Source organism: Chrysochloris asiatica, unplaced genomic scaffold (genome assembly GCF_000296735.1).
Source record: "Chrysochloris asiatica unplaced genomic scaffold, ChrAsi1.0 scaffold00105, whole genome shotgun sequence".
Lineage (NCBI taxonomy): Eukaryota > Metazoa > Chordata > Mammalia > Afrosoricida > Chrysochloridae > Chrysochloris > Chrysochloris asiatica.
Window position 1 is genome coordinate 8773035 of NW_006408623.1, and position 13537 is coordinate 8786571.

Sequence of the window (13537 nt, forward strand, 5' to 3'; positions counted from 1 at the left end):
TAACACCATTTCCAACGTCATTACCACAGCACCACCATCAGCAGAGCCACCACCTAACAAAACCATCACTCTTGTGGTTAAGTGCTGTAAAGTCAGTCCTGACTCATAGAAACCCTGTAAGGGTTTTCAACAAATAGCTGGTGGGTTTGAATGATAAAGTTTGTGATTAGAATTATAGCACTTACCCTACAGAACCACATAGGACTTCTATGAAAATGAAAATGACATTCTCATTACCACCTCCAGAACTATTCCCATCATCAGCTCTAATACTGCCATCATCACCATCATCCCCACCATCACTACCTTCACCATCACCAGCACCTCTCATCATCACCACCATTACCACTAACTCCACCATCACTACCATCACCATTACCACCATCTCTCATCATCACCACCACTACCATCAATAACAACACCATGACTACCGTTGCCATCACTACCATCACCATCAATCTCATCACCACCACCATCACCACCATCACCACCATCATCACTACAGCAATGAATAACTCTCTCTGGGCCTAAAGTCTTTATCTGTACAATGCTCTGTCCAAGAACCTTTAACATATTAACTTGCTTCATTTTCCCATCTTCCTTCTGGGTTCTAAATGCCCCACATTTTTCAAAGATGAAATAAGGTGCAGAAAGATCATGTGACTCTCCTAAGAACAGAAGGTTTTGAAATGATGATGCTCACTCTTGAAGCCTGCACACAGCTTCAAGCCCTCCCCACATGACTTCTAAGTCCTAGTCCCTTGTCTGGAGCCTTCACACTTTGCCCCACCGGGCCCTGTGCTGTCCTCCTAGCTTCTGGACCAGAGGCCTCATTTCTAGACCTACCAGGTTGGAGTTGTCCAGATGAACTCCCAGACCTTACTTCCATGCAGACTGGACTCTAGAGTAGCATGGGGCCACAGGTTCAGGGAGGACTTGGGAATACAGAAGGGAATACAGTGGGAATCAGACACAGCCAGGCCCTTTGCCTGGAAGCCAGGTCCAGAGGAGGCCCAGCACATTGAGGGAGAAGGAGGCCACCTACAACTGCCAAGGCCAAGTCCTGTAGGGGATGGGTCACCAGGGTTGAGAAGGCAGCAGTAAAATGCTGCTTCCCCAGGCAAGACCCCCTTCCACCCTTCCCCCTCCCTCCTCCCTCTTTCTTTCCATCTGTTTTCCTCCCTCCTTCCCTTCACCCTCTGTCCTTTTTCCTCTCTCTCGTCTCTCTCATCCCCTCCTCTCTCCCCCTTTGTATCTTTTCTCTCTGTCCTCTGTCTCACTCTCTCTGTCTGTCTCCTATCTCTCTCTACATCTTTCTCTCTCCCCTTCTGAAAACATTAGCCAAGTGATCATTGGCATTCCAGAGATGGTGAAATCCAGGATGGGAACGCAGGTTGGGCTGTGCATTCAGCATTACACAGTGCTGTGGGCACCCCTCTACTCTGCCTTTCTGTCTAATGCCTTGGGATAACTCTCATGCACTTGGAAGCCAGAAAGTTAAGACGGGCCCTCTCAGACTGAACAGCCAGGGCCCATCACACAGTAGAGGCAGACACAGCCTCATGCTTGTTCCTCATGTCTCAGAATCTTCCCAGTCTGCCCCCACCTCCAAGGAAAACTCCACAGCTCTGAGCGGTGACAGGCTCTGCTATTCAGACCAGACGGGAGAACGATGAGCTACATTTGGAAAATGAATTATAACCTTAATGTCATTTATCTGATGACAAAAGCTTTCCAAAGAAGGGGTTGGTGAAATGGAAAGACAGAATCGTGGAAGGAAGGGTCCTTGAAGTTCCTGCATCTCATGCATTTCCATGAAGAAGAAGGCAGTGGTGCCTGCTCTACCTTCAGGCACAGCCCATGACGACGAGACATAAGGTGGAGGTTCACAGGAAGCAGATGCTAGCCTGCATGTGTAAAAATGGCCTCCACCTCCTGGCCAAACAGAATCATCAAAATTTCAAATTTGAAATATTGTTCAGAAATGACACAGCCAAGGACAGGTGTCACTGGGAGGTGAATTTAGGCTTAAAATAGGGTTCACCATCAGGGGAACCAGGGGGGTCCAGCTACAGTCTCCTCTTGGATTTATGGTGGTTGATGACAGCCATGTCCCTGACTGGGTAGACTGAAGAGGTATAAACGCCAAAGTAATCAAACAAACAGAAATGTACACACTGCTGTTTCTTAAATTAAGAAACTCTTTTACAATTGCTGAGAAGATGCGATCATTTTCTGATTTCTTTCCCAGGTTCTGAAGCAACCACACACAAAAATAGAGGGACTGAGGCTGGAAGCATACAACTGCTCGTTCTCCGCACTGTGGTACCACACTGGTCTGGGACAGCTGGAGAGGACTCGAAGGCAGAGCTCCACTCTGGCTGCATGCTCTCTGTGCCTCATCATCCCCATCAGAAGAAGGGGGTATGCCAGATTCAGTAGCACCGTACTCAGGTTGTTGTTGTTGTTGAGTGCCGTCGAGTCGGTTCCGACCCACAGCGACCCTGTACAGGGTTGCTGAGGCTGTAAATCTTTACAGGAGCAGAATGCCTCATCTTTCTCCCGCTGAGCAGCTGGTAGTTTTGAACTACTGGCCTAAAGGTTTGCAGCCCGATTCGTAACCACTACACTACCAGAGCTCCTTACTAAGGAAGCACCATTAAAACGTTTCACATGAGAAGCTCAGGTTTTGTTCAATTTGTAGTTTACCACTCTGAGTTGGTTTAGGGGGAAGAATTCCTTTTCCAGACAGGAAGCTGACAGCTGTACCCATTGCTGAAACTTCCCAACTGAGTCTCATTCTTGGCTTTGTCCTTAGTCTAGCAAAACGCAAAGCGTCTTTGAGATTCCAGTGCACAGTGTGGCCACGTCATTGGAATCACTGAGGTGGGGAAGCAGTCTTGTTCCTCAAGTGAAGTGGCCCTTGTGCAAAAGTCTAGCCAGTTGAGGTTGTGTCTGCCTCCTTGTCCATGCCTTCTGGCTGCTGAGCATCTCCTGAACTCCAATTCCAGACAAGAAAGTAATCTCCCACCACCACCTTCAGCCTCATGGTACCATTACTTCTGCAGTGGTGTAGACATGGGTCAGTTCTTGAAGGCAAGGTCTTTTTCATGGGTCCACATTTGTGGCCAGATGTTAAAAATATCTCAAATACATGACAGGAAATTTCATGTATCTAGCCCAAGTGCACAGGGTCCTGGTGTGACATTCTAGGATAAGCAGTGGACTGGTAACCATAAGGTCAGTGGGTCAAACCCTCCAGCCAAATCCTGGAAACCCTATAAAGGGTCGCTATGAGTCAGAACTGACTGGACAGCACTTAACAACAACAACACCCAAGTGCATGATGGGAAACTTCATTGAAATGCTTAAAGGCATGAAGGGAAATGTAATTCATCTTTCCCAAATTCATGATGGGAACTTTTATACAACCAGCTCAAGTGTACAATGGGAAATTTCATATATCTAGCTGCAACAACGTGCTATGATTCAGAACCGACTTGATGACACCTAATCTCAGTACTGCAGTCTAAATGTATGATGGGAAAAATCATGCATCTAGCTTAAATGTATGACAGGAAACTTCATTCATTTAGAGTAGGTACCTGCAGGATAAAACTTATTAGACCTCCCCTAATGAGCCCATAATCAAGTTTCATCTTCAACTGGAGCAGTAAACAGGAAAAGCAAGGCTCTAGGGAACTTAAAAATGTGTGTGGATACTTTTTGAGGAGTCTCTGATCCCAGCCTGAAATCACATCTCTAGTTTGAACAACCAAGTGTTTGCTGTTCCAAGATTCTTAATTATACCTAAAGCCACCAAATTAGGCTTATTCATGGGTGGTTAATAAGACAGCGAGGGATTTATCATTGCTAATGTCAGATGGATCTTGGCTAAAAGCAGAGAATATCAGAGAGATGCCTACCAGGGTTTTCTTGGCTATGCAAAGGCATTCGACTGTGTTGATCATAACAAATTATGGGTAAGATTGTGCTCATGTGGAACCTACACATAGGCCAAGAGGCAGTCTTTAGAACAAAAGAATGAGATATTATGTGGTTTTAAATCAGAAAAGGTGTGTGTCAGGGTTGTATCTTTTCACCATACGTACTCAATTTGTATGCTGAGTACAGAATCCTAGCAGCTGGGTCATGAGAAGAAGAGAGTGGCTTCAGGATTAGAGGAAGGCTCATTAACAACTTAGAGTTACTGATGACACACCTTGTTTGTGGAAGGAAAGAGGACTTGAAGCACTTACTGATGAAGATAAAAGACTCCAGCCTTCAGAATGGATTACACATCAGCACAAAGAGAACAGAAATCCTCACAATCAGATAAATAAATAACATCGTGATAAATAGACAAAGGATTGCAGCTGCCAGGACTTCATGTTCCATGGATCCACAATCAAAACTCATGGAAGCAGCAGTCAAGAAATCAGAAGATGATTTCATTAGGCAAATTTGTGACAAAAGACTTCTTTAAACTACTGTTGTTGTTGTTGTTTTAAAAAAAGCAAAGATGTCAATTTGAACACTAAGATGAGCCTGACCCAAGCCACGGTATTTTCAATGACCTCATATGCATGTGAAAGCTAGAAATGAATAAGGAAGACCAAAGTGTTGGTTTCCTTGAATGATGGTTTTGGTAAAGAATATTGAATATACCACTGACCTCCAGAGAATGAAGAAATCGTGTGGGAAGACGTACAGCCAGAAGGCTCCTAAGAAGTAATGACGGCAAAACTTTGTTTCACATACGTAGGAAGGGCCAGTCCCTGGAGAAAGACATTGTGCTTGGTAAAGTTGAAGGTTATAGAACAAGAGGAAGACCCTTAATGAGATGGCCTGAGCCGGTGGCTGCAACAGTGGGCCCAGACATAGAAAGGGTTAGGAGGATGGTACAGGGCCTGGAGGTGACTCACCCTCGTGTACATGGGGTTGCTACGAGTCAGAACCATCTTGATGGCACCTAACAACAACATTAAAACAATGAATTAACTTGTGAAAGCTCATGAACTCACATCAGAGTTCAGGCTGATAGAGACCCAATGTGACAGGAATGAAGGTGTTCTGGGTGGAGAGGGTTTCCTCAGAAGCTTCCTCACAGCTGGGATCTAACCTTCAGCTACAGGCTGGCACTGCAGACTTTAATCACCAATCAGCCCCAAATGGCCCTGTTCACCCTGTGAGGCAGGTTGCCGAGGTAGACCATCCTTCAATCAGTCACAATCAAAGCTGCACCAGCAGTGAGGCAGGTGTGGTCACAGGGCAGGGACAGCCACTGCCACTCACAGCAGGGGTCACGAGGCTAGCTGACTGAAGTTTGTTACAATCTGGCCCATGCTACTGTTCCATCCTTGGCTGCTGAGGTCCAGGCTGGGGCAGCTGGAAGGCCTCACAGCCCCTTTCTAAGGCCACATCCCTGTTCAGCTCTCTCCTCCCTTGGTCCCCACCCCTCAGACCTGTCCAATACCTCTTCTCCTGAATTAGGTCACCTCTTCTATGGTGTTTAATAAAGGGCTCACACTCAACAATCTGTAGTGGAGAGTCTTAGAAAAATTGAGGTGTTAGCATACCTGACCAGGGTAACTTTAGTCCTAAACTAAAACTCTAAGTTAAAAGTGTTCATTTTTACCTTTAGACAGAAAACCAAACATCCTTTTCCCTAGTAGAGGCATTACCGTACAAATAACAAAGAAGACAAAACCACACTTCCTAATCTAGACAAAGAATGGTTTGTTGTTGTTGTTAGGTGCCATCGAGTTGGTACTGACTCATAGTGATGCTATGCACAGCAGAACGAAACACTGCCTGGCCCTGCGCCAACCTCACAATCATTGCTATGCCTGAACCCATGGCTGCTGCCACTGTGCCAATCCATCTCTTCGAGGAACTTTCTCTTTTCTCTGACCCTCCACTTTACCAAACACGATGTCCTTCTCCAGGGACTGGTCCCTCCTGATAATATGTCTGAAGTATGAGAGATGAAGTCTGAGCATCTGGCTTCCAAGGAGCACTCTGGCTGTACTTCATCCAACACAGATGTGTTTGTTCTGCTGGCAGTCCATGGTACGTTCAATATTCTCCTCCAACACCATAACTCCAATGCATCAATTTTCCTATAGTCTAACTTTACTCATTGTCTAACTTTCACATGCATATGAGACTGCTAAAAATACCATGGTTTGGGTCAGGTGTATTTAGTCCTCAAACTGACATCTTTGCTCTTGAACATTTTAAAGATGTCTTGTGCAGCAGATTTTCCCAATGCAATACATCACTTAAGAAGCTCTGGTAGCGTAGTGGTTACGAATCTGGCTGCTAATCTCACAGTTGGCAGTTTGAAACTACCAGCTGTTCCATGGGAGAAAGATGAGGCTTTCTGATCCCATAAAGATTTACAGCCTTGGAAACCCCGTACAGGGTCGCTATGAGTCGGAACCAACTCCACGGCACATCACAACAACAACAACAACAACAACAATACGTTGCTTGATTACCTGACTGCTGCTTCCATTACTATTCATAAGGTTTTCAGTGACTCTTTTACATTAAAAATGCCTCATGTTGGAGCTGATTCAACCTTCTCTTCTTCTTAACCATGTGGATCCATCTTATACTTAAAGAGCTTCAGTGTGTCTTAGTGTGGTCTACATTCAATCACAAGACCCTCAAATCATAGAAATATGTCCTTCATCTAATTATATCAAGAAACAAATGACTAATGTGTGACTAAGAATTGTTGTCAAGTGTGTGATTTGACAACTCCCTGTAAATGATCCTCCCTTCCCCTGCACTTACTCACTTACTTCTCTCTTTAATATCAATAATCCCCTTTGTCTGTTACCCCAAATCTAACCCAGTGCTTCTCTTCCAGGGGAGAAAGCAGAAGCATAAGCATCTTCTCTCAAGATGTCGTCGTGTTCCTGTTTCATGAAATGCTTTCTAGTGGAGCATCAGGATAGTGTTTACATCAAGGCAAATGAGCGCCCTACTCCCACCCCGGTCCCAGAAGTACACATCAGGTGGGGAAATGCCTGGCCCTGCTCACATCCGTGTTTCCTGTAAGGCTCACAACTGCCTTCAGACCTCAGTGAGTCCCACATATTATTTCATTGAACATATTGCAGAACTGCTGAGACAGGAGTTTGGACACCTTCATGTGTCTGAGATGCGGTAGCTGACCAGGGTGGAGCAAGTTGAGTTCATATAGCAGGGACAATCCCTGAGAGACAAAGTCCCCAGATGACCAGATGGACTCACTGGTATCCCAATGACCAGCAGCAAATATGGAAGTTAAGTTAATGCATTCACGGTGAGAGCACATTCAGTGAGCAATTTGCGCGCCTCTCCAAAGTCCTTTGTGAGTATCACCCTCTTGGTAGACCAGTTGCCATGGAGTCTTTCCCAACTCATGGTGAGCTCTATGGATAATGCCAGGCTTCCAGGGTGATGCAAGTGGCTAGCACACTCATCAGATAATTGAAAGGTTGGTGGTTCAAGTCTACCCAAAGTTGCCTCCGATAAAAACACTTGGTGATGTATTTAAAAAACACACCCACCAGATATTGAAAACTTTATGGAGCAAAGTTCTATTCAGAAACATAAAAGGACTACCACCTGGTTGTGGTTCTGCATGATAATGTGCTGGACTGCAAGGTCGGCAGTTCAAACCCCCATCAGCTGCTCCTCGGAAACCCTGTACAGGAGCCTACTTGACAGCGCTTAACAACAACAATAACAAAACCCTATTGGTAGGCACTTCAAGTGTTCCATTTTGTAGATGGATAAGTTGAAGCTCAAGATTAGAGTGATCAGTTTTCCCAGGATTGCACATAGTAAGTTGAGGGCAGGGATTCGTCCCAAGCCGCCTCCCCTTGTTTCTGTCCAGAACCAACACTCACCTTCTCTAGGTAAGCTCCCTGCATGTCCTGTTTAATGTGGTTTTATTTCAAACCAGTGCTGTTCCTCACCCACTAGCAAGCCCTTAGAGTCCTTATTGGTTGAGAACCTGTAGCCCCTAAGCCATCCAACCCTACCCAGCTCCGGGATCCCCAAGGTGGGGTTATCATCACACCTTGGGGAGCCAAACAGGAATCGCTAATCAGACATGATGTTTTTTAAGCCCAAAGTGGCATTTTAAATTGGGGAACTCACCACTAAATACATATCAACGACAGAGAGAAAATTACCTTCACATGTATATTTAAATAGAAATGGAAATTTTAAACCCAATCTGTTTGATTAAAATTAAATAAAGGTAATTGGTGAAACCCCAAACCTCCCAGCTTGTGAAGATCCCACGTGTACAGATGAGATGAACATCTAGAGGTCTAGTCATAAAGACGATGAAACCCAACCTGAGGGGTGCTGGAAGGACCCTCCAGTCCTGGCTGGACACCATCTGCACAGATGGAACTGTGAGGGTCATAACAGGTGTTCTCCACAGGCACCCGAGGCCACACATGGGCTCTGATGGACCTGTCCAGCCTCGGGAACATTCGCCCACAACTGTAGAGAGGCTGCACACAGGAGAAGTGGCCAGTGGCCATTGGAGCCTTCAGAGAAAATCACTGAGGAGAGCAGAAGACGGTTGTTGAGCGCCAACTCTGATGACCTCTGTTGGTCTGAAAACTATCCCAAAGAAAAGAACACATGCAGGATGTTGTGGAGAAATGTGAAAACATTTTCCATGACAAAACTGTGAGACCAAGAAAGACAGGGATGAAATGAGAGTGCAGACGGCAGCGCTGGCTCACTGTGGGTGCAGAGTGTGAGTCAGAGATGGTTCTCTATGCCCAGAAGACCACCCTACCTGACCTCACAGACACAGCGGGCCAGGTGAAGACCAAGCAGGGCAGGCGGCGCAGATGGGTCTATCCCAGCATCAGTCCTGGGAGTCAGAGAAACAATCCCTTTCAAATAAAAACTGCTTTAAGTCAGCAAAACCCAGGTGGTATCACCAGCAAGCTGGTTCCTGCTTGCTGTGTTTGAGAAATACATAAACTGTCCACTAATGGAAACCAAGCCCAGGAGATGAGGTAAAGGTGTGCTACGTCACAAAGGCAAACTCTGAGAGCCTGCAGGCCCCACTTAGGTATTCCCAGAGCCTGCTGCTGCCTGCTCATTGACCACACAGATGACATGGGGGCAATATGCTGCCTCATCCAAGGATCTGTTTTGAGAATGCTGGGAAGATCTGGGAATCCTCTGGAAATTCACCTACTTACTGCCAGGACAAGGACGAACTGTCCCTCATGGTTTCTGAGACAAAAAAGCAGACCTCCACATTGTTGTCTCACAGCAGCTGGTGAGTTTGAACCACCAACCTTGTGGTTAGCACCCTGAGGCTTAACCCACGCTCCACCAGGGCTCCTTGGGAAGCTGTATTCCCTGTCACCTGTTGTACAGGAGGAGACAAGTCAGCTCTGACCCAGAAGCAGGTTGAGACCATATTTCTGACACTTTCTGCTTCCCTGGCCCCTGTTGGCATTCTAGCAGGTGACACACAGGAGAAATCACTGAGAAGATAGTGCTCAGAAAATCACTTCACAAAGTCCCCCCTAGAACTGCAAAGGTGCATTCTCACTGAGGTGGCAGCCAAGGGACGCAGATTTGTCTGTCTGTAAAGACAGAATCCATGATGCCAACCACGTATGGGCATGAGTGGTGTGTCATGCACATGCTCCCCAACCTCAATTTCAGTCACAGAAGTAGAGCTTAGAAAAGACGATGCTCTGCTCAGAGATGCATGGTTTTCCTAAGTCATGGTGGTACTTGTAGGTGGTAGGGTTGAGTGTTCCACATGAGTCTTGATGGACGGTCCCATGATGTCCCATGCTGTGCCCCACAACACTTAATTCACTCCCTCTACTCTGCACTCCGTGGCCTTGTGGCTCATTCCACTCATTAGCAATCTCAATCTTTTGGTCTGTGGCACTGAGTTGGGAGCGTTGGGTGGTTTGTGGCACTGAGCTGGGCCAGGTGGCATCCGAGAGTCTGTTTGAGAACTCCTAGGAAAACACAGTCCGTGAGGGACACCTGTCAATCAATCAAGTTTTCATTGGTGTGAGGTCCCATCAAGTCTGTTCTGACTTGTAGCAGCCCTGTTACCAAGGAGTAATTGGCAGGTTTGAACCATCCACCTTGCAGTTAGCAGTTCAATGCTTATCCTACAGTGCTCCATGACTCTAATATATCGGGAAAGCAAGTCATAACAAGAACTGGCTCATGCAATTGTTGGGGGATTTCAAGGCCCGAATCTCTAGTTCCAGCAACAGGCTGAAGATTCTTAAAGGCCTACTAGGTTGTGTCCCATAACTGGAATGTCAGGAAACAGAAAGAGTGTGTTCTGGCAATACGGAAGGACACACCCAAGAGGAACTCCGTTTTTGCTTGTGCTCAAGAATCCCCTTTGGGCTCTTACAGTCTTCAGTGGATTGAATGAAGCCCATCCACACTCTGGAGGACATCATGCTAAGTGAAGTGGAGGGTCAGTGAAAAAGAGCAAGATCCCCAGTGAATTGGGTTGTCATAGTGGCAGCAGCAATGGGCTTAAGCCTAACGATGACAGTGAGGATGGTGAAGGACATGGCGGTGTTTCGTTCTTCCGTGCATTTGGTCACTGTGATTCAGAATCAACTTGATGACACCTAACAATAACAATCTGCTTTACTTAAAGCCAGTTCACCTCATTGGCGACTACTTCGGAATTAATAACTGGACAGCATTTGATCAAACAGCTGGGTGCCAGGGTCCAGATTGGTGGGTACAAAAGATCAAGAAGCACACAGTGTCTAGAACAAGCCACCCCCGTTATGACCACCAGAAGCCAAGACAGAAACACCAGGAAGATGAACTACCATCCAATGGAGGGGGCGTGGGCAAGTGACAAAAACGGAGTTGATTTGAACCACCGACCTTTTGGTTAGCAGCCCATTGCCTAACCCACCATACCACTACTTTATCGCACTTCAAAGATGTTCACAATTTTTACAAACTGAAGTTTTGTAGCAACCCTGCTTTAAGCAAGTCTATCGGTGCCAGTTTCCAGCTGCATGTACTTATCTTGTGTCTCCATGTCACATTTTGGTAATTACCACAATATTTCAAACTTTTTCATAATGTTATTGCACACTTCATAAACCACGGTATAGAGCAGACACAATTTTTTTATGCCCTGGGAAACCCAAAATAAATGTGTTGCTCAGTTTTCTGCATATTAGCACCAAACCCACAATATCTCCACGGTATACCTGTATGAATCAATCTACTTATCAATATTGCCATAGTTTTCATGACAGTTGATCTGATTTCTCTTCATTGGTTCATAAGTGTCAATCAATTTTCAAAGTTAGATTTCAGGTACAGATTTATCATGTAATTCTATATATGTCATCATCACAGTATTCTATGTTTATAATATTTTCAAAGACAGATCTTATGAAATTTCAAGTCCATGAGTTATACACAACCAATTACAATACCAACAGACACAGGAAACAGTGGATGGGAGTAGACTCAGACTTGGGATGACCCACTGGGGCCAGAGTAGAACTGGTCTTCAGTGCTGAGGAATGAGAATACATCGCCAAGCCTTTTTCCCAAAGTGGCTCTGGCTGGACTTGAACCTATAACTTTTCAGCTGGCAGTACCATGCTAAGCCATTTTAGCCCCACAGGTCAGTGGTTCAAACCCACAAGATACTGCTCAGAAAACCTATACAGCATTGCTATGAATGGTGGGTTGATTTGTGTGTGTGTGATGTGTGTGTTGGGTATGGTGTGTGTGGTGTGTGTGAGGTGTGTATTGGGTGTGGTGTGTGTGTTGGGTGTGATGTGTGTGGTGTGTGTTGGGTGTGATTCTATGCTGGATGCTATGCATGTGGTAGTTTGTTCGGTGTGTGATGCGTGTTGGGTGTGGTGGGTGTGATGAGTGTGATGTGTGTAGTGGGTGTGATGTGTGTGATGTGTGTGTGATGTGTACGACACTCCACAACAACAGGGCTTCCATACAAGTAAGTGTGTGAAGTCACTACTCTCCTTGGCAGGTTGCAGGCATGCTGTATCGGCCTCTGCACTGTGGTTGGTGACCATGGGGCATTTTTTAGTCATTATCTTACTGGCCCTATTTTACAAATCAGGACATGGGGAGTCAATCATTAAGAGAGGAATATAAAGGGGCTCCTGAGGGCCCCGAAAATGCAGGCAGGTGTCAGTGCTGAGAGGCAAATGGCACCAAATCACTTGGCAGTGTGCCATCTCCATCCTTTGTAGACACAAAGTGATCAACTGAGTAAGTCTGGTGCTCAAAACTAAACACAGTGCACACATGTGGCTGGGAAATTGAGGCTATGGTCAGCAAAAGTTTCAGGCATATGTTAATTAAATAAAATGCTTAAGAGGACAACGTTTAAAATTAGGAATGTGCAAACATCATCTCCAATTAAAACGAAAGTGCAGTGAGCTGCAAACAATCCTCATTTCCCCCGTGGTTCCATCCTATCCTTATGGGCCCCCGGTGTCCCGTCCCACCAAATGATGTCGGGTAATGGGACGGAGCCAGTTCATGGACAGTTCTCAGAGGACAGGCCAGCTGCCAGCAGGCAGCAAGACGTTCCTGCATCGATTTATGTCCCCCGTGGACCGCAGCTTTGGGAACTATTTTTAGTATCTAATTTCCTCACTAGGAAAACTTGGCTTTGTATGAAATGGTGAAAATACGACCAAACACATTCTGTGTGTGTGGAGTGAGCGTGATGTGTGTGTGATGTATGATGTGTCTGTGTTGTCTGTGCTGTGTGCTGTGTGTATGTGTTTGTGAAATCTATGTATGTGTGTAGTTTGTGTGATGTTTGTGGTGGGTGTGGCCTTGTGATGTCTGCCAATAATGTGTGATGTGTGGGTGTCACGTGTGATCTCTATGGTACATATGGTATGTGTGTGGTGGGTGTGATGTGGTGTCATTGTGTGGTGGGTGTCATGTGTGTGTGGTTCTTGAGATGTGTGTTGTGTGTGTTGTGGTTTACTCTGTGTGTGATGTGTTTAGTTGTTCTGACATGTGTATTGTGGGTGTAATGGTGTGATTGCCTGTTAGATGTGGTGTGTATTTGGTGGGTGTCGTGTGTGTGTGGTTGGTTGCTGTCTCTGTGTATGCAAACATGTGCACACATCACGTGTGTACATGCAATGCATGTGTGTACAATACACACATGTACATACACCACACATTCAAATATACCATGTGCATGCACATGTGATACACTTGTACACACACCACACACAAACGAACAAGCCTACATTCATATAAAACACATATGAACATACAGCCCATAATACTCATCATACATGTGAGCCCACAACACACTCACCACATACATGCACATGCTACATACACATGCACAAACACACACCACACACATGTGCTGGATCACACATGTACATATACCACGCCACAACATCTGTACATATAGCACACCGGCACACACCATATAGCCGCAATACATGTTACATACATGATCACATACATTCACACT

General features: G+C 45.7%; 1 protein-coding gene across 1 annotated transcript in view; it reads right to left on the bottom strand.

Moving 5' to 3' along the window:
- Nucleotides 1–13537, bottom strand: part of TCERG1L (transcription elongation regulator 1-like) — a 249504-nt gene that overhangs the window by 118045 nt on the left and 117922 nt on the right. The window lies entirely within an intron of this gene.